The sequence below is a fragment of the Chiloscyllium plagiosum genome, chromosome 5 (assembly GCF_004010195.1).
Source record: "Chiloscyllium plagiosum isolate BGI_BamShark_2017 chromosome 5, ASM401019v2, whole genome shotgun sequence".
Taxonomy (NCBI): domain Eukaryota; kingdom Metazoa; phylum Chordata; class Chondrichthyes; order Orectolobiformes; family Hemiscylliidae; genus Chiloscyllium; species Chiloscyllium plagiosum.
Window position 1 is genome coordinate 27776395 of NC_057714.1, and position 24534 is coordinate 27800928.

Below are 24534 nucleotides of genomic sequence, written 5' to 3' on the forward strand. Positions count from 1 at the left end.
AGGTGGAGGGCGTGGGTGGTGTCTTGAACGTATGTGGGGAGTTCCTGGGCTAGGGGGGATAGGACAGTGTCGAGGTAGGTAGGGGTGAGTTCAGTGGGGCAGGAGCATGCTGAGACAATGGGTCGGCCAGGGTGGTCAGGCTTGTGGATCTTGGGAAGGAGGTAGAACCGGGCAGTGCAAGGTTCCCGGACTATGAGGTTGGAAGCCGTGGGTGGGAGATCTCCTGAGGTGATGAGGTTCTGTATAGTTTGGGAGATGATGGTTCGGTGATGGGGGGTGGTGTCATGGTCGAGGGGGCGGGAGGAAGAGGTGTCCTCGAGTTGGCATTTGGCTTCAGCAGTGTAGAGGTCAGTGCGCCAGACTACCACTGCGCCCCCTTTATCTGCTCAAAAGTCTGGCTGCAGCAGATAGCTTGGGAAACTGAAAAGGTGAGACAGCTTTCTTTAGGTATACACACATGAGAGTCAGAGAGAATAGAGTTGGACAGCACAGAAACAGACCCTGCGGTCCAATTCATCCCAATCCAGATGCTCCTTACATGTTGTAATTGCACCAGTCTCCACTAATTCCTCTGGCAGTTAATTCCATTAATGCACCACCCTCTGTGTGAAAAGGTTGCAAGTTCCCTTTAAATCTTTCTCACCCTAAACCTATGCCCTCTACTTTTAGACTCCTCTACACTAGGAAAAAGACCTTGTCTATTTATCCTATCCATGCCCCTCATGATTTTCTAAACTTCTATAAGGTCGCCCCTCAGCCTCTGATGCTCTAGGGAAAGAAGCCCCGGCCTATTCAGCCTCTCCCAAAAACTCAAAACTGCCAACCCTAGCAACATCCTTATAAATCTTTTATGCACCCTCTCGAGTTTCACGACATCCTTCCTATAGGGGAGAGACCAGAATTGCATTCAGTATTCCAAGAGTAGCCTAACCAATGTTCTATACAGCCACAAAATGACCTCTCAACTCCTATACTCAATGCACTGACCAATAAAAGCAAATGTACTGAACACCTTCTTCACTATCCTGGCTACCTGCAACATCACTTTCAAGGACTATAAACCTGCACTCCAAGGTCTCTTTGCTCGATAACACTCCTTCGGACCTTATCATTAAGTTTATAAGTCCTGCTAAGACTTGCTTTTCCAAAATGCAGCACCTCACATTAATCTAAATTAAACTCCATTTGCCACTCCTCAGCCCATCAGATAAAGATACTGTTGTACTCTGAGGTAACCTTCTTGGGTGCCCACTACACCACCAATTTTGGTGTCATCTGCAAACTTACTCACCATACCACCTATATTCACATCCAATCATTTATATAAATGACAAAAAGCACAAATCCTTACAGCACACTGCTGTTTTAGGTGTCTAGACTGAAAAGCACCCCTCCACCACCACAATCGTTAAGTATTGATGTGGACCAGAGCAGACGCCTTCAAAATATTTTAAGAAGGTAGCCTCCAACCTACCTTTTTCTTATTTTAATGTGAAGTGGTTGTTCCAGATGTGATGCAACTCATCAAACTACTCAATGTTAAGCAAATCACAACTTATTTAAACACTACAGTTAAAATACAAACAAAAGAAAGAAGAATTTAGAATAACTCAACTATTGAAAAACTTAACTGAATAATTGAGTACCTATTATTAGTTAACCATTCCAATATAGCAACACCCCCTAAACACGCCTCTTGGCAAAAAGGTCAATTCAGACACAGATTCTTACAGGCTGATTCCCCAGGAAAGAAAAATATCAAGAGAGATTTCAGGGAAAGTCACAGTTAGGAATCATTTCCTAAAGCTTGCAACCCTTCTGGGACCAAAACAGCTTCTCCCTGCTTCAGCTAAAAAAAACTAGAAAGCCTGATCTGGGTGAACTGACTACTCCCCTTCCATTGTTACAACTGCCCTCTTAACCTATTGACAAAAGCCAGGTCAAGTAGACACTTCGGCACCTCTACATTTACAACCTCTCTTTTAAAAAAGACCTAGGACAAAATAACCATTTTTTAAAGTGACAGCATTGTCACATGTACCCAAATGGTTAATTCTTCCTGTGTTCCATATGATCTGACCTTGTTAACCAAACTACCGTGTGGAACCTTGTCAAATGCCTTACTGAAGTTCATATAGTTCATCAATCCTCTTCATCACTTCTTCAAAAAACTCAACCAAATTAGTAACACACTGAATACACTTACTAAAATTTCACTGAACCTGCAGATGCTGTCCCATTGTAGAATGAATTTTCTCATCAGATTTATTCAGTGGGATCAGGAAGAGTTGAAAGGGTTACCAAACCCCTAACTTTGTTAGCTGAAACCTGCAATGCATCAGCTTTTGTCATGACTGCAGGAAATGTCATTAAGCCAATTGGATTCTTCAACAAAAATGTAGAAAGATACAGCAAAAAAAATCCATCTTGGATTATTGAGTCAAGTTCGAGCAAGTTCAGGCCCATTGAGCTGCCATGTTTTCATCTTTTATATTAAATTTATGTAGGGGCCGGGGCTGGAGAATGGCGCATATTTCAAATTCAATTTGCAATCTTATTTGAATAATTTATGTGTTTCAATTATGGTTTAAATTTGTTGCCTCTTTCGTTCCACATTGAGCACACAAAGTCAATTGACTGACTGCATATGTCAATTTGCCATCAGCCATGTGTCATGTCACCAGTGGGTCTTCATAAAATTGAGCGTGTTTGATTGCGACAGGAGCAAGCAGTTTGTCCACCATTAATGGTGAACTGCAACAAAGCTCACTAACTGTTCTATTTATGAAATCTGTGAATGATTTTATAAATTCAATGGAAAACGGTAAAGGAATGCACAACAAATAAGCAGCTATGGAATGGCTTTCCAGAGTTGCCGTCAATAAAGGCTCTTAGGAGGGTAATTAATGCCTACTTAAGTACCTTATCACACAGTGATTGGTGCTAAGCCAATGATGGGCTGATTGGTGCCACATGGGAAGTAAAATGACTGACCTGGTATGCGGCTCTTGTGATATCCTTAGGAGGTGGGTCCATTGTTCAAAGGTCCAGATTAGAGTGGTGCTGGAAGAGCACAGCAGGTCAGGCAGCATCCGAGGAGCAGGAAAATCGATGTTTCGGGCAAAAGCCCTTCATCGGGAATAGAGGCAGGGTGCCTGCAGAGTGGAGACATAAATGAGAGGGGGGTGGGGGTGGGGAGAACCCAGGTCATCTCCTCTGCCCTGAAGCTCTTCAAACATGTCCTGAAACAGACTCGCCACATTTCCCCTTCCCCCACCTCACCCCAGCTCCAACCTTCCAGCTCAGCACTGTCCCCATGACCTGTCCTACCTGCCTATCTTCCTTTCCACCTATCCACTCCACCCCCCCTCTCTGACCTATCACCTTCATCCCCACCCCCATTCACCTATTGTACTCTATGCTACTTTCTCCCGACCCCCACCCCCACGCCCCTCTCATTTATCTCTCCACTCTTCAGGCACCCCGCCTCTATTCCTGATGAAGGGCTTTTGCCCAAAACGTTGAATTTCCTGCTCCTCGGATGCTGCCTGACCTATTGTGCTTTTCCAGCACCACGCTAATCTAGATCTGGTTTCCAGCATCTGCAGTCCTTGTTTTTACCTATGTTCAAAGGTGTTCTGCCTGATCAGGGAAACCAACATCATGAAGGAGGGGGCACAAGAATTACAACCCCACCATGCAACCCCCTAGCCCTGCCTCTTTTGCTGCCTCCAGCTGTCAGATAGCTTTCGGCTGGTGAGAATTCCAGTGTTTGCAGTCCTGATCCTTTTCAAGGTCTAATAGTGACCTCCTAGCTCCCCGATTGGGATATATTATTGGCAGACCTTGTTTTGGTTGGGTGGAGGGGTGGTGTGGGGTGTCAATGCAGATCTTCTGCTGTTTCTCCATGTGACAGCCAAGTCCCGAGATATTTTGGATAAGATTCCACTCCAATGTGGGGAGGGTGGGGGGGGGGTGGTGGTGGTGGTGGTTCAAAGAGTGGGGAGCCAGTAGCAGTTCAGGAACCCATTTGTATTCTCAACTTGGCTTTACTATGGCTCTTGCACTCAACCATGTCAGAATCTCGGGATGGAAGAGGTGAATGGCAGAGGGGTGAGCACAGGGACCCAGTATCAGCTGCTACATCATTGGATGCCTTCAGCGGCTTTAGCTTTGGCATTGAGTTGGTTTTAAGCCTGGCCTCCTGCAGTACCGGAATCCTTCAGATACTAATGTGTCCTCTTCCTTCCCGGGATCAGTGACAAGATGGACCTTGGGACTACATCAGAATCTTCTAGGCTGGTATTCCAGAGTCCTGGTGTGGTACTCCAGCAGCAGTACTGCCTTTTCCTGAACCAAGGGGCTGGGAATTGAACTAAGATAGACTTTGCCTTAATTTTAAAAAAAAAGTCTTATCTATGCTGTGGCATGGCGAATTAAATGCTTTCACTGTGTTTTTTAAATTCAAGCGACAATAAATGGCTATCCTAAGTAGCTCTCTTTAGGGTTTCCCAACCAGACTAAAGGTGTAATAGCAAGCCTTTCAATCTCTCAAGAAGAGATTTGTATTCAAAGGGGACCCTAACACTGGTCTAATTAGTTTCAGGGGAAAAAAGCATTGCAGTGAAGGCTTGTGCAAACAGAAACAGGAAGCAAGATATTGAAATATTCCTCCTCAACTTCAGTTTTCTGCCCCTTCCATAGAGGTCAATCTGGAGGTGGTGCCAATCCATAGCGATGTGCTGGAAAAGACCAGTCTTACTGACAAAACTGATGTGTTTGGAAATAGCTGAAGCTCTCTGCAATGGGAATATGATGTTAAGGATTGGAAATAGTGTCAGAATGGGGGTACAGCAGAAGACCCTGTGACTTATTTAGTATTCACTGCATGTCACTATTCTGATCAATACATCTTGCAACTCCTCGCATTCCTTTCTCTCCAGAAACTTCCATAAATCTTAATTTGAAGAGCTAACATTTGTCCTTACCGCAATCCTATTGCCATTTTTGTACCCCTCACTCAGTCACTTCCACAGGTTCTCATTCCATGCACTGTACAAATTGCATCTCTCACTGTAAATATCTGTTTTTGCTCATTGTAGAAGAGAGTTTACACTCCAAGGAGAGATATAAAATAGGGCAGTGGGTCTACAGCCATGGTCACTTGACCAAGTTGGAGGAAAATGCTTTGGAGACCTACATGTAGTCAGTCACTGGCCCACTGATCTAATGTCAGCATTCAATGGTGTACTACCAACTTGTCATGAAATATATATTCATGCAGAATTGCTGTCATCCATAGTTGGCAGCACTGTCTTTTGTCACTCACAGATTCTTAAAGAGTAATAAAAGAGCTGATCAGAGCCCTGGTTAAAGAATTCTCAGAGGAGGGAAAGTGGCCTGGGCAAACATTGTCACATGACATCTTAGCACCAACACTGAAATTTCCATCTCAATGAGTGGCTAGAGCAAGGATAGCCAAGTTGTCACATTGCAAGGACATATCACATGTCAGAAAAAGAACAGGAACTGTGTAGGGTCCCCATTGGAGAGCCCTTGCCACTCCAAATTCTGCTCAACTGATGCTGAATTAGATATGGAGTCTCAGGGCTGTCATCCAGGAAACAAGAACTTGTAGTACAGCAACCAAAAATGTGAGTGTTTCTGTCAATACGTCCAGAGACAATTTCTGCACTAGGACAGACATTGGAGAAATCCAACTCACGGATGAATGCTGTGACATCTTGGGCAATTGCCTGATGCTCACCAGCAAGAAACGAGTAACCCGTTGCATAGACAATCAGAGGTGGCTGGCCTGACCTATACCAGGCCAGTATCTCATTCCAGACCTTCTAAATTCATCCCACTCCTTCTGATCCAATCTCCTTGCCCCATTCAATGTCTCTCCTGCATTCCCTAATGTGCTGCCACCTCCCCGACATTATATTTTCATTGCTGGTGGGATTCAGAGATCCTTTGGGAAGCATTGTGTTGGGGGGGGGGGACGTGTGGGGTGGGAGTTGAGGAAAACTTTGGAAACTGTTAACAATGGAGAAGATCGTTAAAGGTGTATAACTCCCTTGGAAATGCCCAACCTGTCAAGACCTGAAGAACTGTCTACAGCTACTAACCTGTCAAGATCTGTTAACAAGTGTCAACAGGTAAAGGAGCAGTGCTTTTTGGTTCCAATAGAGGCTGCCGTACTGAACCTTAACTATTATATACTTATTTAGTATTTGTATAAAACTTATTAAATATAAAATTTTAATCCAGTGATAAAGCCATCACACATTTTATTTTTATAATTTTGGCCAATATATTTGATTTGTGTACAAAGCAGGTGCAAATTGGTGGAAATAAGGCTTGAGATTCCTGTGCTGGCTTTACCTCAAATGTTGTAAGCAACCTTCAGGCACCTTATTGAGTTTGCTAATTGATTTCCTGCCCTTCTCAGTCAGATCCCATTACTTCTGGCCAAGGGCTGTGAGTGTTCTGGAACTTATCCTACTTCTATATCTATTGGGTCTTGTGATAAAATACATTTCCAGTATTTTGGGATAATCTAACATTTATCATCAGACCATTCCAGAAAAATGTTAGGTAGCAACGTTTAATTCTTCCTGCGATACAAGTGGACTTTATATTTTATTCATTCACAGGATGTGGGCATCATTGGCTAGGCCAGCACTTATTGCTCATCCCTAATTGCCTTAAAAGTCAACCACGTTGGGTCACATGTAGGCTAGACCATGTAAAGATGGCAGTTTCCTTCCCAAAAGGACATTAGCAAACCAGATGGGTTATACCCAACAATAAACAATGAATTCATGGTCATTGTTAGACTCTTAATTCCAGATTCTTTTATAGAATTCAAATTTCACTATCTGGTGTGGTGGGATTTGAACACAGATATCCAAAACATTAGCTGAGTTTCTGGGTTAATTGTCTAGTTATAATTCCATTAAGCCATTGTCTTCCCAATAATTATTACTTTAGTATCAGGTTTCTGATAGGTCACTCGGAACAGTCCAGGAGTCACTAAAACGCAATGCCATCAACAATTATAATCATTAGGGATTAGTATGTAACGAAGAGTTGGAGCTAGAACTCAAGGATCTTAGTGAGTTGAGAAGGTGGGAAGTTGAGTCGAGAGTGTGGTGCTGGAAAAACACAGCAGGTCAGGCAGCATCTGAGGAGCAGGAAAATCAATGTTTCTGGCAAAAGCACTTCATCAGTCTTCACTTTTGCCAAGGTGGGAAGGTTGCCCTCTATTTTGGGAGGAGTTGTGAGGGGCTTGGAAGAAGCTTGCAAGAATTTATACTTCAGTGAGGCTGAGATGGTTGTTATTGAAAAGTTATAAGTGATATTTCTTTGATGCAGCTGAGCAAGATTGAAGCTTGGGAAAATTTCCCAGCGTCAGGACTGGCTTGGAAAAGCTCTTTGTCAATGAAGAGTTGGAGTTATCCATGTGTATGGATATTCAAGAGTAGTTTCAGAGTCCAGAGAAGCAGGAATCCAGACAAAAAGATGGCCAACTAGAAGAGAAGTCATTAAGGCAGTTCCTGACAAAACATAGTTCCTGACAGGGAGTTTTCAACCAGATCAGCAATAACAAAGGATTGTAGTCTCTTGTGAATTACAATGAGATTCAATGACATGCTGTGTCAATGTCTGGAACTTGATTCTGAGAGATCTATGGCATCTGTCTTGACTGTATTTGTTGTTTCAAGGCACTGTATACTACCATATTTACCATGTTAATTCTTCTTATTAATAGCAAGTTGTGGGTGTATTGAAAATTTATTACTGTTCTTATTTGGTTAGTATTGTTTTATTCAAAATTGTGAAATCCTTTGGCTTTATTCGCTGACATTTTGTCTTTTGACTTTAAAAATAAAAGTCATGGTTTCTAAATCAGATCATAATGTTGTTTGGTGATCTCATCCAGTTTTTTAACAAGAACATTGGTGGTCAGGTTTGGGAGCATATTAGCCCACAAAAACAAGGTATTCAGCCTCCTTTTGAGCTGTGCATCATCGTCCCTTGGTGATTAGGCTGTGTCAAACTAGATACAATTAACGGCAGGATTTTGGTTGGAGGCATAAAGCAAATGCCACTTAATTGTGTCTCGGTTTTGGAATTTGGTATCATACATAACTAAACTGTACATTGAAGTAGCCTTTCTTGTTTTTCAGACTGGTGACTGCATGCTTCTTTACAATGCTGCCTGAATTTTACATTAGATGATTGCAGTGGTTAAAAGCCAAAGACCAACCAATATGTTCTGAGGGCAACTAAGAATGGGAAAGAATTGAGTTGAGACAGGTCCATCTATGACCAAAATAAAAACTGAAGTTCTTATTTGATATTACATACTTTTAGTTTTTCCTCACCCAGAGCAATATTCACGGTAACACTACTTTAACTCACCGTTGAATTTAAATAGTCAATTTAAGACTCTTTGTACATTAAACTCATCTCTAATTTCAATCTTCATATAGTTCAGAAAGAAGCTTCTCGGCCCATCATGAGCTCTTTGAAAGACACTACTGCCCTGTTCTTTCCCTATAGCCCTGCAGATCTTTCCACTGAAATTCCTTAATCTGGTTTCAATACATTGTTCCATTAAGTAAGAGAACCATAAACCTTCAATTTCTTAAATATTGAAGGAAATTACTTGTGTTCATGAAATATTATCATATTATACTTGATTCTTCTGAGTCAGCACAGCAAAGATTCAGATCTGGAAATATCACTGTCTGTTGTATTGGCTGTGCATTTCAAACTCATGATGTGAGTTCGATTTGTTGTTGTGCATACAACAGCATTTCCAGACATTATGGATGAGTATCAAGCTTGTATTATAACATATTTATGTTTCTAAGTGTATGATCAGCATTTTAAAATCATTTGATATGCCAGGACATTCTTGCTTTGTTTTATTGGTGCACTTTGTTTACTGAACTGAATAAAATTTCGATTAGAAATATGTATTTTCAGTTTTTGCAGCACAGCGTTTAAGGGCTAATTCATTGGTCTTGTGAAAGATCCCTCAGGACGTTATATGTTTCAGTCTGGTTACCTCTTACTCTAAGTTCAAGTGAATACATGTTGAGTTTGTCCAAGCTTTCCTCATGGAATAATCCACTACAACCGGATCCTTCTCTGATCTGCTTTCAATGCATTTATAGAATCATAGAAACCCTACAGAGTAGATAGAGACACTTTGGCCCAGTGAGTTTGCACCAACCTTCAAAGATCATCCCACCCTATCTGCACAATCCCACATTTACCATAGTTAACCCACCTAGCCTGCACAACCCTGAAGACGTACAGGTCAATTTAGCATGACCAATCCACCTAACCTGCACATCTTTGGATAGTGTGAGGAAGCTGGAGCACCAGCAGAAAACTCACACAGACATGGGAATAATGAGTAAACTCCTAAAAGACAATCACTCGAGGCTGGAATCAAACCCAGGTGCCGGGTGCAATGAGGCAGCAATGCTAACTACTGTCTCATCATGCTGTTCCTAATTTATGTCCTTCCTTAATAAGAAAACCAATACTGTACACAATACTCCAGATGTAATGTCACTGATGCCTTCATATAAATGAAGCATAACCTCCCTACTTTGGTATTCAATTTCTTTTACACCAAACATTAACATTCTATTAACATTCTTAATCACTTGCTGTATCTGCAGACTAATCTTTTGTAATTCATATACAAGGGCACCCCAGATCATTCTGCATTGCAAATGCTTTTCTGAAGAAAACTCATACTGGACTCGAATTGTTAACTCTGGACGGGATCTTATAAAAGTCTGAGTGACTGCGGCTATGACAGGATGTGTAGCAGAATCAGATGAGAAGTCTGGTGATGCCCAACTAGATGTTGAAATCAACTCACTCCAGTCACACACACCCCTTCTCCATATATATTGGCAGCTGGCATCTGCCAAATTCTCATGGACATTTTGGCACTTTGACAATTCACTAACACTGTGCTGTGTAAGCACACACTCACGCAACAGGGCACAACAAAAACTAGTATTGAAAGACTGCAGTAAGGACACTTTGCACACAAGAACAGTTGCCCAACTCACAGGCTAGACCAGAATGCATGGCAGTGATGCCAGCTTGCTGTTTTAGCACCTACCTGCTTGCTCACAGCATTCCAGTTGTGCCTTGCTGTGCTAATTGGTGAAATTACACAACAAGGCAGTGTCACGTATAGCAAGTGTACAGCAGTGTGCTGTATCAATCTCACAGCTACAAGATTTGCCAGCAGCTTATCTGGAAGCCATGTCTCAAAGACTTAGGGGAGTAATCCTCACTGAAATCCAGAAAGGCACTGGTCAGTCAGAGTCCCGACACTGTAGCTCAAGGGCAACCTCCTATACCAATCCAGGGGATTGATCACGGTCTGGCATCCAGTTGGGGTTTTTTCAGTAAGGAAGGGTCTGTGCCTCGATTGTCCAGGGAGATGACACCTGTCATCAGTGGTGTTCCACAGGGATCAGTTCTGGGACCTCTTTTGTTCATCATTTATGTAAATGATTTGGGTTCGAATATAGAAGGCATGGTTAGTAAGTTTGTCGATGACTCTAAAATTGATGGCATAATACACTGTGAACAAAGGTTTCCTAAGATTACAAAGGGATCGTGATCAAATGGGCTAAAGGGCTGAAAAATGGCAAATGGATTTCAATTTGGATAAATATGAGGTATTGCATTTTGTTACAAAGACAAGGGCAGAACTTAATTAATTGTCGGGCCTTGGGGGTGTGTTGTAGAACAGAGAACTAGGGTTTCAGGTACACAATTCTTTGAAGTTTGCATTACATATAGACAGGGTGGTTAAAAAAGGCATTTAGCATGTTTTAGACAGTGAGTAGTTCATGTGTGGAATGAACTTCCTGAGGAAGTGGTGAATGCGAGCACAGTTACAATGTTTAAAAGACATTTAGATAATAATGAATAAGAAAGGTTTGGAAGGATATGGGCCTGAATCAGGCAGGTGGGACTAGTTTAGTTTGGGAATATGTTCAGCATGGACTGGTTGGACCAAATGGTCTATTTCTATGCTGTATGATTCTATGACTACCACTCTATGGCAGGAAGGCATTGAATGGCCAAACCTGACATCCATCACCTCATATGCCAGAGTCAGGTAAGGTGTACAGAATGTAAATGGTTTGGGCTGGGACTTGTGGATGTATGAAAGTGTAGGGTTAACAGGATGGGCTGCCACAAAAGAAACATTGAGGAAGAAGTGAGGACCTGGCCACCAGTGCAGTGTCTTCTGTAGAAAGTGCAGAGGGACCTGTGTGTGGTACACCTTCAACTAGATACCTCCTGGCAGCACCTTCTCTCCTTGCAAGGAAGAGGCACCATGGACCCGACCATGTCAGCTCTTCTCCACCCACCCCTTTGTCATGCCATTTGTCGTGAGCACCAATGGTTGGAGTGTAGTTGTGTGTGCATCTCCATCAAACCCAGGGGGTGCTGAGCCTAGCTCTCCATGGCAACAGCCAACCTGTCCATTGAGGCAACTGATAGTTGCTGGATTTGCTGAACTGAGCAACTTCTGCTCAATGCAGACCAGATGTATTGCCTCCAGCTCAAACCCTGAGTCAAAGCTCCTTGAGTTGCAGATCATAGAAACATAGAATCCCTACAATGCAGACTGGGGCCATTCAGCTCATTGAGCCTGCACCCTCAGAAGAGCATTGCATGTAGACCAAATCCTACGCCATTTAGAATGGCTGATCTATCTACCCTGCACATCTTTGGACTGTAAGAGGAAACAGGAGCACCCGGAAGAAACCCACACAAACCCACACAAACACAGGGAGAATGTGCAAACTCCACACAGACAGTCACCCAAGGGCAGAAATTGAAACCGGAGCCCTGTTGCTGTGAAACAACAGTGCTAATCACTGAGCTACCTAATATTTAATGCAGATGTTTTTGCAGAAGAAAATTAAAACAGTAAATTTACATTAAATGCTAATTGTAAGGAAGCAATACCAGATTTTATTTAAAAATTAAACTATCACTTAGAATTCACTTTCTTACTCACTAAACTCATATTTACACTCTGTTCCAGGTTTTACATGGTCCATGCCAACAAAGCAATACCTTGTCACCTGCAGCCAAAGGGCTGGTGGTAACGTTTAATATAGAGACAACAATTACTGATTGTCAATATAATCACTCAGCCAGTTCAGAACGAGGTGCAATCTCATAGAGAGCTATGAAATTCTAACAGGGCTAGACAGGGTAAATGCAGGAAAGATGTTCCCAATGCTCAGAGAGTCCAGAAACAGTCCAAGATAGGTCATTTATGACTGAGATGAGGAGATATGTGTCTTCACCCAGAGAGTGGTTAGCCTGTGAAATTCTTGGCCACAGAAAGAGGTTGAGGTGATAACATTGATGATTTCCAGAAAGTGTTAGATATATTTCTAATGGCTAAAGAGATTAAAGACTCTAGGCTGAATGGTAGAACAGAGTACTGAGTGGGATGATCAACCATGATCATAATCAAATGGCAGGGTAGGGTAAAAGGGCTGAATGTACTCCTCCTGCACTGATTTTCAATATAGCTAGTTGTGGAAAATCACCTTATTTTGCCGGCCATTTTGCATCAAAATAAATGACTGATGTAGCGATTAGCATGGCTCCCACTTTTACCTACTATCACACCTAAAACCATGACATGCACTCAATGTTGCCACACTGTTGTGTTTATGACAGGGTAAATGTCACCAATGGTGATAGCAGGAGCAGGTACAGGCTGCAAGGCGGTGAGTGGAGGCAACCTGTTGGGGGCGACATTGGACCCAAAGAAAAGGAGGAGGACAAGCTCTTGTAAGGAGTGCGAGCCCAGCATGGCCAGGCACGAAAGGACTGTGGTGTTGCACTGTGAACTGTTTCTTTGTTTTGCTACTTTTTAGTAAGAAGGACTGTAATGTTTAACTTTCTAAACTTTGTTTTCCTTATTTTTCTGCTTTGGACCTAAGATTCTACATCTCCATAACTTTGCAATCAAGATAGTGCTGTCAGTGGCGACTTGTAAACTTCTCACTGTATTGATGTGAGTACATGTGACAATAAACCTAATTTAATTCAGTTCAAATCATTGTGTCACTCCACTTTTACGGGCTGTTGCCCTGAAGGTTCTTCTTATCTGAAGTCTCTATTTCCAATTAGTTTGCCACTGTTTCTCCAACATCAATACACACCACAATGCAGAGAGGAACTTTGGTTTCCCTGCAGTCAGACTTAACACCTCAATATATAAAGTCAATAATAGTATTAGAAATTAGGATGGTTTTTAAATATCATTTTTATTTTTGAGTTTTACTTTATTGTTATATTTTCTGCACATAGGAAGAAACCAGATGTACATTTTTACCTAATTCACAAAATTCCATGGGAAGCATCCACAGTAGCTTGGGTGAAAAGATAGATGGAATCCCTAGAGATACCTGAAAATGGCCATTAATTTATATTTCTCTGGCGTTTGTTGTTGCCCCATCCCAAAACACCTAAAGTGGGAGGCAGAGGAGTTGGTGTGTAATTTTAGAGCAAGGAGAATTACCGCGCAGCAACCAACAAAGTTTCCGCAAAATGCCCTTTTCAGTCAATGTTATACTGACAGTCTTCAACAGAGGGTGCTATGAGATTAGAAAACAGCTATTCCAAATTCCCTGTATAATTACTGCTTTCTGTCATGTTACACATACCAAAGATATGAAAGAACACTATACAAGAAAATGAAAAATCTGCATGTTGCTTTGCTCATCCACCATATATCAAAATTTGATAAAATATGTGTTCAACAGGATTGGCCTGGATTTTCACTGAGTTCGACTGACTCAGGGAGTTTTATAAAAACAAGTGGAAAACTAATTCCAGGATTGTCTCTTCAATTTTCAGGCATGCTTTGAGTGCACAGACTGATTCAGAGCACAGTCCTATACCCTGTACTTTCAACCTTTACTGGCTGCATTATAGAGACTGGCACACCCTAGTCATCAACAATTTTTATGGAATCAAGTCAATTTTTATTTAAAGAGCCATGGTTCATGACATCACAGAGATGTAATGAACCAAAGCCTACATGAGGAATCTTATGAAAGGTAAGTTCATAAGGTCCTCTCCATTCCTTTCAACCAACGCCCTAACTTTAGCATGGTCCCTCATTCTTGCTTTCCCATTCTTGCTTGCCCCTCATCCATTCCCATACCTCATCAATCCCTCTAAAGCATTTTCATGCTCATTTACTCATGAAACACTGTGTATATAACAGATATACCCAATATTGGAAATAGGATTTATCCAAAAATCTTTTAAAATGGTATTCATTCATTACTTCCTACGATGTTAAACAAAAGTCCTTTTTTTCTGCAGGACCATGAAAGTGCCAATATCCAGGCCTGTATCAATAGCACAAACTGTAAGTGCTTGACACATCTCAATCTTGTGTAAATAAAATTGTGCGATTAACATCAGGCTGAACGGTCAACAAAATAATGTTTTTTTCCTGGGGCTCAGGTGTTTTAACACGCTACTGTTTCCTTGGCTCTAGCGTCTTGGCTGAAAGCTCAGATAAGGCCTGTTGGAACAGGCCACGTTGTCAGGCCTGGAGCTGCAGCTGTGGCTGACCACTTTTCCAGATTGCTTGGTGCAATTGCAGCCTACATTTGTAAACCCCTTCTCCCCCAACCCTTAGCACTTACGGTCCCAACTTTGTGCACAATTTCTCCAAGGCAGATGTACAAAGCTCTATTTTTCCCCAAATCCTGTTACCTACCTCAGTGATGGAAATGCAGACCCATTTTCTGATAAGCTGGCAACAAAACTCTCTTGACAGTTGTTACTGCCAAAGAATCCAAAATCATAATTGACATGGTGTGTACAAGCTTGATTAATTAAGGCTGAGACACCGAGCTCCATATAAACTGTTATGGGCTGGGCCAGACCATTCAAAACATCTGGGCGGCATGGTGGCTCAGTGATTAGCACTGCTGCCTCATAGCACCAGGGACCCAGGTTCAATTCCTGCCTCAGGTAACTGACTGTGTGGAGTTTGCACATTCTCCCTGTGTCTGTGTGGGTTTCCACCAGGTGCTCTGGTTTCCTCCCACAATCCAAAGATGTGCAAGTTAAGTGAATTGGTCATGTTCAATTGCCCATAGTCAGGGGTGAATAAGGGGAATGGGTCTGGGTGGGTTACTCTTCGGAGGGTTGGTATGGACTTGTTGGGCCAAAGGGCCTGTTTCCATACTGTAGGCAATCTAATCTATCTATTCTTAAGCAGGCAGCCCAGACAATAACTTTGCTGTTTGTTTCAGTAAGTGTACAGTGAAAATTAACCAGAGTAAGTTAGCGAGGTTGACTACCAAGTTTTAAAACAGACAAAAATTTGTTCATAACATTATGGAATGAAACACAAAGAACAGAACATAGAATAGCCACAGACTTCAGTCTATCCAAACTAGAGTTAACTATGCTGTTCCAAAAATACACAACAGTCGCAATAAACAAACCCCTTAAATATAGAATAAAACTGAAATAAAGGCTGACAGTTCGAAGCTGGAAGGACAGAAGGAGAGAGAGATTAGGAGTCTGTTTCACTGCTGCCGAACTGACTCAAACAAGACTTCAGCTTTTAGAACTGACCACTCCCCTTTCATTATACAGGTCACTTCTATAACATAAAAGCTTTGGCCTAAAGTCTCAACTGTTTACGTATAAACAAAAGTGCCTCTCTGTAAACCCTTTCATCTCTGTACCAAACCAGTCATTTCAGAACCCGGACTGTTTTACAACCCCTCTGAAAAAAATCAAGGACACAGTATCCTTGAGAAAAGGAACAGCTTTTAGAAAAAGGAGCAGCTTTGTGACATCTCTCCTCTTAAAAAAAGAACCATCAATATTCAAACCTGGCTTCATTGTTAAAACTCCTCAAAAAAAAATTGGTTAGTACTCTAAAACACACATATATACTACACTGACAATACACATGCAAACGTGCATGACCAAATGTGAATTCAGGCCGTGGCGCACCCACCACCTAGTGCCTCCGTATCCCATTCAAGTCTCAACAACGCATCATTTTCATGACCTGCCACAAGCTCAGTTGTCAAATTGAATGGCTGCAACAATAAGCTCCATCTAAAAATTCTGGCATTTTTGTCCTTGAATTTCTCCACAAATGTCAATGGGTTATGATCAGTGTATACAATTGTCTCAAATATTCAGATGCTGGTAATATAAACATGGAAATGTTGCAATGCCAACAGCAAGCTCAAAGTCTCTTTCTTGACTGTTGAATATTTCAGTTGATGAATGTTCAACTTCCTGGAAAAATACCTGATGGGTCTTTCTATTCTTTCGTCATCCTCCTGCAGGAGCACGGCACCGACACCCACATCACTGGCATCGATAGCCACCTTGATAGGCTTTATGTAATCAGGTGTGGCTAATACTGGCACAGTCGTTAACATAGTTTTGAGGCTGTCAAATGCCTTTTGACAGTCCACTGTCCACTGAAACTTCTTGCCCTTTTATTAACAATTCGATGAGTAGAGCAGCTACATTGCTAAAATTTGGCAGACTTTCATTAAAATCCATTCAATCCTAGCAACTGTAGTACTGCTCTTTTCATCAACGGTGTGGGAAATTCCCCAATTACTTTCGTTTTTGCATCCAGTGGGGCCATTTGTTTAAGTCCAATAACATGGCCCAGGAAGGTGACTTGGGCTTTGGCAAATTCACTTTTAGCAACATTTACCACCAAGCCTGCCTTCCAAAGTCGATCAAACAAGTCTGATAAATGGTGTAAATGTTCCTTCCATGATGACTAAACATCACCAGGTCATCAATGTACAACACATTGTTGGGCAATCTGGCAATGACCTTATTAGTTAGTCTCTGAAATGTGGCTGAACCATTTTTTTATATATTAAATTGCATGACTTTAAACTGATATAGTCCATTTGGTGTTACAAATGCTAAAATTGCCTTTGCTCTTTCTGTCAAAGGTACTTGCCAGTAGCGTCTGAGCAAATCCAACTTAGAAATGTAAGTTGCTTGTCCTACCTTTTCGACACAGTCCTCCAACTGAGGAATCAAATATGCATCAGTCTTTGTAACAGCATCGACTTTGCAATAGTCCACACATAACCGTTGGGTACCATCTATCTTTGGTATCAGAACTATGGGTGAGCTCCAGTCACTGTAACTCATTTTGATTATGCCATCTTGGAGCATGCGCTCTATCTCCTTCTAAGCCTATGCCAACTTTAGAGGGTTATGCCTATAAGAATGTTGCTTAATTGGAACAGCATCTCCTTTATCTACATCATGCACAATTAGGTTAGTACTTCCACGTTTATTTCCGCATATCTCCCAACATGATAGTAATAACTCTTTCAGGTAATTTCGATTTTCTTGTGGAAGGTAACTCAATAATTTATCCCAATTTTTTACAGCTTCCTTATTGTCCAATTTGATTTGAGGAATGTCCCATTCACGATCCTCTGAACTTGGTTCTTCCTTCTGTGCTGTAATCATTAACACCTTGTCTTGCTTTCCTTCCCTTCCAAAGTACTTTTTCAGCATATTCACATGGCACACTCTGTGAGATTTCTTCCTGTCTGGAGTCTCTATCTCACTCAATTTCCTCTTGATTTGATAAGGTCCACTAAATCTTGCTTTTAAGTGTTCACCTATTATTTGAAGTAACACCAATATCTTATCCCCAATGGTAAAATTGTGAATTTTTGATTTCTTGTGTGCTTTTTGTTTCATTGTATGTTGCGATACTTTTAAGTTTCTGTCTAACCAACTTCCCAGCTCTATTTAATCATTCTCTAAAATTTGACACATAGTCCAAATGAGTGGGCCCTGAATTTTGACTTATTAATTTCTCCTTGGTCAATTTGAATGGTCCTCTTACTTCATGTCCAAAGATTAATTGAAATGGACTGAATTTAGTCGCTTCATTCTCTCATCACAAAAAACACAAACAGAATTCCCTTATCCCAATCATCTGGATAGTCCTGACTATAAACCCTCAACATAGTCTTTAGTCTTTGATACCACCTTTCAAACAATCCCTGTGATTCTGGGTGGTACGCAGTAGATTTGAATTGTTTTATTCCCAAGTTATCCGTAATCTCCTTGAATAGTTTCAATGTGATGTTTGACCCTTCATCTGACTGTATCTCTATTGGTAATCTGTTTCTAGTAAAAAAAATTAATTAATTCCTCTCCAACCCTTTTTACTGTGATATTGTGTAATGGGACTCCCTCAGGAAATCTTGTCCATACATCCATTATTGTTAATAAATACTTATTCCCACTTTTTGTTTGAGGTAGGGGATCTACGCAATCAATCAAGATTCTTATGAAAGGTTCCTCAAATGCTGAAATAGGTATTAAAGGCGCAGGTTTTATTACTGCCAGTGGTTTTCCGATTAGCTGACATGTTTGATACATCTGACAAAATTCAACTGCATCCTTGTGTAATCCAGGCCAGTAAAAATGTTTTTGTATTTTAGCTTGTGTTTTCCTCACCCCTAAATGACCTCCAAGTGGTAGCTCATGCACTTCCTTTCCATACCCCACTGGCAAAACAATTTGATGAACATCTGCCCATTTCACATCTGCTTGAATATGTGATGGTCTCCATTTCTTCATTAAGACACCATTTGTTAAATAATAACACACAGGGATGCATTCACCCTCCTTTTCTGTACATGCCTTTTGATACAAGTGCTTTAAATTCTCATCTTTCTGCTATAACTCAATAAGCTTAGCAGAGCTAAAGATACATGCATGTTTACCTATTTGCTCCTGTTCTGTCCTACCTATCTGATCAAAAAATGTATTTGATAATGCTACCTCAGCTTCTTATCTGTGTCTTTTGATCTCTCCTGCTTCAGCTTGTGACTCTGTGATCTCATTAAGACACAATCTAGGAAGATTCCTGGATAAACATCCTGCATTGTTTCAGTTGTCTGCATCACCACTGGCTTTTCAACTCGAGTAGGCAGCACGCTTACTGGTGAATCAGTTTTATCATTTTACAAGGACAGTTGTATTCCTGGAAGTTGATTAAGAAGAAAGTGCCACATCTGCTTAAAAAATATACCGACAAAGGTAAAGTTTATTCACATAGGCCAGGAGTTGCAGGTAAAGAGGTTACAATATTAAGGGACACTGAATCCTCTCAGTCTGTGATGCTGAAGGATGAGGAGATGTGCACTCCTGAGGGACTATTCCCAGAAAGGTACTGGTAAGGGCAATTCATGGTGAGACAAAAGTGCTCAGTTATATAAAGTGAAGCTAAAGTGTCTACCACAAATTCTCCACTCTTTTTTGGACATGATTTCATTTCGAGAAGAGCCAGATATCCTGTTGAACAGTGAATGTAAAAAAGAAGAGTGCTGAATAGTAGCAGCAGCAAAAATCATACAATGCGAAGGTTTTCACATTAGAAAAGGATAGCTCAAAACTGATGGCAGCTGGAACAAAGATATAAAAACAAATGAAGGGAAATGGAAAATAAAATAAGGTGCATTTTTATCATTTGATTTGAACACAGAGATAACCCAAAGATCATGAAGGTGGGATTCTACATCCCATTGGCTTCAGATCATTATAAACATGAAGGGAAATGAAGGTTAGATATGGAAGAGGCAGTTTCTACCGGGATTTAAGCCGGCGGTTTACATCTGTTTAAGGAAATGCTTTCTCTGTTTGATTCTTTTATTGACAGGGTGTCCTTCCTCGAAAGATGCTGTCTGTTCCACAGATGGTCCATTTGTCTGCAGCAGCTGCCCAGCTCTGTGCCCTTCCTCACCATCACCACTTGCTTCTGGAACTTCCTTTACACACTTGCCTGCTTGAGATATGCCATCCCGGCAACCACATGTGGCTCACAGTGACCATTTGCTAAGCAGGTGCTTGATTGGAGGTTTAATTGCATCAGAACGTGTAGAATGTGGCAGCAGTCTCTTCTTATGAAACCAATCTAGGAAGGTGGTAAGGGTTGGGATGATATCAAGCATTTCCTTCGGAGAATCTTCTTAACTCCCGCTGAATATTAGTCTAAGTATCAATGGGAATTGGGGTGGTATTGCAGATGGAACAAGATGTGGATTATGATAGGGCTGTGTTCTAGCCATTTTATGAGGGGCAAAGTACGTTGCTGGATTCCCCCAAGTCCTCTCCCAATGTGCTTTCCAACTCTGGTGTGGAAGTCAGCAAGGATTATTAGCTTGTGGTCTGTTGAGACTTAGAATGGTTGGTATAAAATTTCTCTTTGAATTTAATTATGGCATCCAGTGCTGGCCTTGCCTGCTGATACTGTAGTGCCCTGGTTTTGGGCAAGGTGGAACCAGTTGGCATTTACCCCACCAAGGGAGGTGGTGAATTTGTTTTTGTATCCCATAAAGGCAGATTGATTTTTATGGACTTTTTTCTTGACAGAGAAAAGATATATCCAGCACTTTGTTCCTTAAGTTGACTATCCTCTGCCTGTCGGGTCTCGCTTAGGATGTCAATGACAATGTCAAAACATGTGAGCTCCCAGGGAGCTATGCTGTTCTGCTCTGTTGCAATTGTCTCTAACGGTTCAGATATTTCAGATTCCAAACTTCACTTTGAGGGTGGAAAAAGACTGTGTATGAATTCTCTTAGAGTGGGATAACCATTGTTCCACACCAGCAACCACACAGGCTTGTCAAAGCAAGGTCATTGTCCAGTGGGAAGGATGTCCAAGCTGACTGGAGACTGACTGGAGACCAGGCTCTTCTGTGCGAACATAAAACATACCTACTGTCCTTAACACTGTCCAAGAAAACAGTGATGTTTGGATTGAAATGCAATAATGTGCAAGTGCCCTTCTATAGACTTGTGAGCACACATACTGTGGGCAGACAGTTTAAGTTCACTTGAATAACGTAGTTGTTTGAGCACACAACTATAATTGTACACTCGAAACATGGTGTCAGAAGTGCATTAATCTGAGTGTTTCAGAGTTGTAAGAAAACCCAACTCCTGATAGACACAGGTACATGCAGAGCTATGAGCTGCCACTAAAACAACAAAAACAAAGAATCCAGCTGCAGTTAAAACATTGTTAGGAACAGGCTGCCGTTTCTCTTCTTCCAGTCTCCTATTCAAACAACAGCTGATATAAAGCAAAAATGGGAATGCTTCCATGCAGAATTATGAAATAGCAATAGATTATTGAGCAAAGCAGTAACAACTAACTACACATCTATCATTATTAGAAAGAGACTATTTCAAAAATAGATTATACCTCAAATTTCTACAGGGAGCAGAACAGAACCACAAGTGTTATGATTCTGGGTGAGTTTATCACTAGGTGAGTCATATCCCAGACTGAAATGTAGCTTGATCAATTTTTTTTAAAACTTTGCTTTTAATTAGGTGGTCTTTCACTGAACAACAAGCACACACTGCTGCAGATCTGGTTTAAACCAGAAAATAGAACTAATAAAAATGTAAATAGAATAGGCCAAGCTATGTACATATAACATAATTTCAAAGATTTTGAAACATGCATTAAAATATATTCCCATTAATTCCAATACAAGCTTTTACAGTACTCCCAACAGAGGGAATCCCTCCTTCTCTCACATCTCTGGTTTAGTTATGACTTCAAGGCCCTGACATGAAAATCTGATAGCCATTTTCTCAACGTTTCATACAACTGGGTTTAGACTTGGAGTTTGCACATTCTCCTTGGGTCTGCGTGGGTTTCCTTTGAATGCTCCGGTTTCCTCCCACAGTCCAAAAAATGCAACTTAAGTGGATTGGCTAAGTTGCCTGTAGCACCCAGGGGTATGCAGGATAGGTAGATTAGCTATGGTAAATGTAGGGTTTCAAGGGATGGGGTTGATCTGGGTTGGATACTCTTTGGTCGGTCAGTGTGGACTTGATAGGCTGAATGGCCTGCTTCCATACTGTAGGGATTTTGTAGTGCCAAGACTTTTTCAGCTTCAAATAATACCTTCAGGGTTTTATGATTTGGAGGTGTGGGTGTTGAACTGGGGTGTACAAAGTTAAAAATCACACAACACCAGATTATAGTCCAACAGGTTTAATTGGAAGAATAGCTTTCGGAGTGCTGCTCAGGGTGGCCACCTCCTGGGAGTCAAGGCAGGATATCAGACAATAGCAGTCAAACCACAGAAGCTGTTGATCTGATAAGAATGAATGAGAGAGTGCCTATTGTGTGGCCTCTGAGTTGAGTCATACTCAGTGTGATTGTTCCTGCCTGAGATATAGGCCTAGATTAAATAAGCGGGATACGGGGAATTGATCACTCCCTAAAACAGGTATCGCCAGACTCTGATAGAAATGATTCCGGGTGAGACGCTGCCAATGGGAAAACACAGAGCAGTGGTCGGTGGGTAAGTGCAATCGACCGACAGAAGATCTGGGAGTATAAACCTATCAGTGTTATGGCAGCACAGGAAGATCAATGGGGACTCCCGGGGTCTCTCATTAACCAGTAGACAGATAAGAAAGAGTGGGTGGAATCCATCCCAGACCCTCGCAAAATTGGCTCATGGGCAAAAAGAAAGATAAGACCAAGAAAATAGGTCCATCAACTAGCTGGCCTCATAGGTCAGACTTTGGAATCCACAAAGAAATGGACCAAGGGAAAACAAATGATTCAATCTTGACTAAGGGAACTGGAAAAGAAAAATCAGTACCTGGAGGATAGTCGTTGGGGATCATTGCCACCTTATAATGCCCAGAATGGCCTGGTCGCACCCCCTGAACCGTTGGACAACCTTCCTGAGAGAATTAACTCGGTCCTGGTAACTCATAGTGGGGAAGGAGATAACGCAAATGCAAACTACAAGCCAGTTACACCAGGTGAATTGCAGCCGATCGTAGCTTCCCTGAGTTGCTTGCAGTCCCGCAGTAATAACTCAAAGGTTTGGGCTGAATTAGATACCATCTGGGTGAGCCACCAACTACATTTAAGGTATATCCACCAACTGGTCCAGGCTGCAAGCCCTCAGGACAAGTGGCATCTAGTATCTGATGGGTCTGACATAGCCGATGCTGCACAGCAACCAATCAAGATCATAGGAGAGGCAGATGGACCCAAGGCACCCTCATTAAAGCAGATATTAAGGATCAGCAGGAGCTCTTTGGCTGATTTAAGGCCGAAATTCAGCGTGTTCTGGGGAAACAGCCCACCAATTGGGAAAAATAACAAACACCAAGCAACAGAAGGGGGAGGGTGCCTCTGAATGCTTTTTAGGGTCCGTTAAGAATGCTCATGGATTCCCCAGACAGACCACTCTGACCGGGCATTCATTCAGGCTCTCAAGGACGGGCTGTCTCCCACACACCAGGCAGTCCGAAAACTGGGAGTCATTGTTCTCCAAGATTATGAAGCCCTGGTAGAATGGGCAGCAGGGGTTAAGGAGGACACAGGAGGAAAATCCCCCGGGCACGTAAAGCAGGAAAACCTAGGCGCAGTCACGAAGACAAAATCCAGACCCACGTGTCACAACTGTGGCAAGACGGGCCACTTGGTCCAGGATTGTAGGGGGAGGAAACAGAACAATGGGAAGCCCACACCACTGTGTGACGTGTACCCAGCACAACCCTGGCAGGCTCATTAAAATTAGAATGGGGCACCAGCCACACCTATAGGGGCCCTGGGAGCATGGATGGATAGATTTTGGGGGACCTCTTCCCCATGGGAAGACGTGTTGCCTTGTAATTATTGACCAATTCACCAGGTGGGTCGAGGTCTACCCTACCTGGAACTGCTCAGCTAACACTGTTGCAAGGATTCTAGCTGAGGAGATGATTCCCAAATGAGAGGGGGGTGTGGTACCATCCCAGATTGACTCTGACCAGGGGACCCATTTTACTGGAAGAGTTGTAAAAACCATGTGTTAGTCGATGGGCATTAAATAGATGTGTCATATACCGTACCATCCACAAAGTTCTTGCATGGTGGAGCGAATGAACAGGACTCTTAAACCCTCCCTTGCTAAGGCCATGCAGGGCTCTGACAAACACTGGTCTGAGGTCCAGCCTGCTATACTCAGCGACTCCAGTCCACCATAAGCCGATCGACTGGTTTGACCCCTTATGAGTTGATGACAGGTATGGCAATGCAACTGCCCGAGTCCATCATCACAGGAGGGTTCCGATGTTGGCCCTCACAAAACCAGGCTTCGCCCCTAAGTGGAATGGTCCCTATGAGGTTATCATTAGCGGTGACAGGCACGCCTGTATTGACATGTGAGGGAAGGGGGGGCTGGAAACACTGGTCAAAGCTGAAGAAATATACAGACCCCAGTTGATAATCCTCACTCTCTGCTTTCTTTTCAGACTGACCCCTCTCGAGGCCTGCTGACATCGTTTGTGTGTGTGTGGTTGTTGCGAATGGACAAAGAGCGCGGGCTGTCGCATGTGGCCAGTACAGCCTTTGGACCATTGTATAAC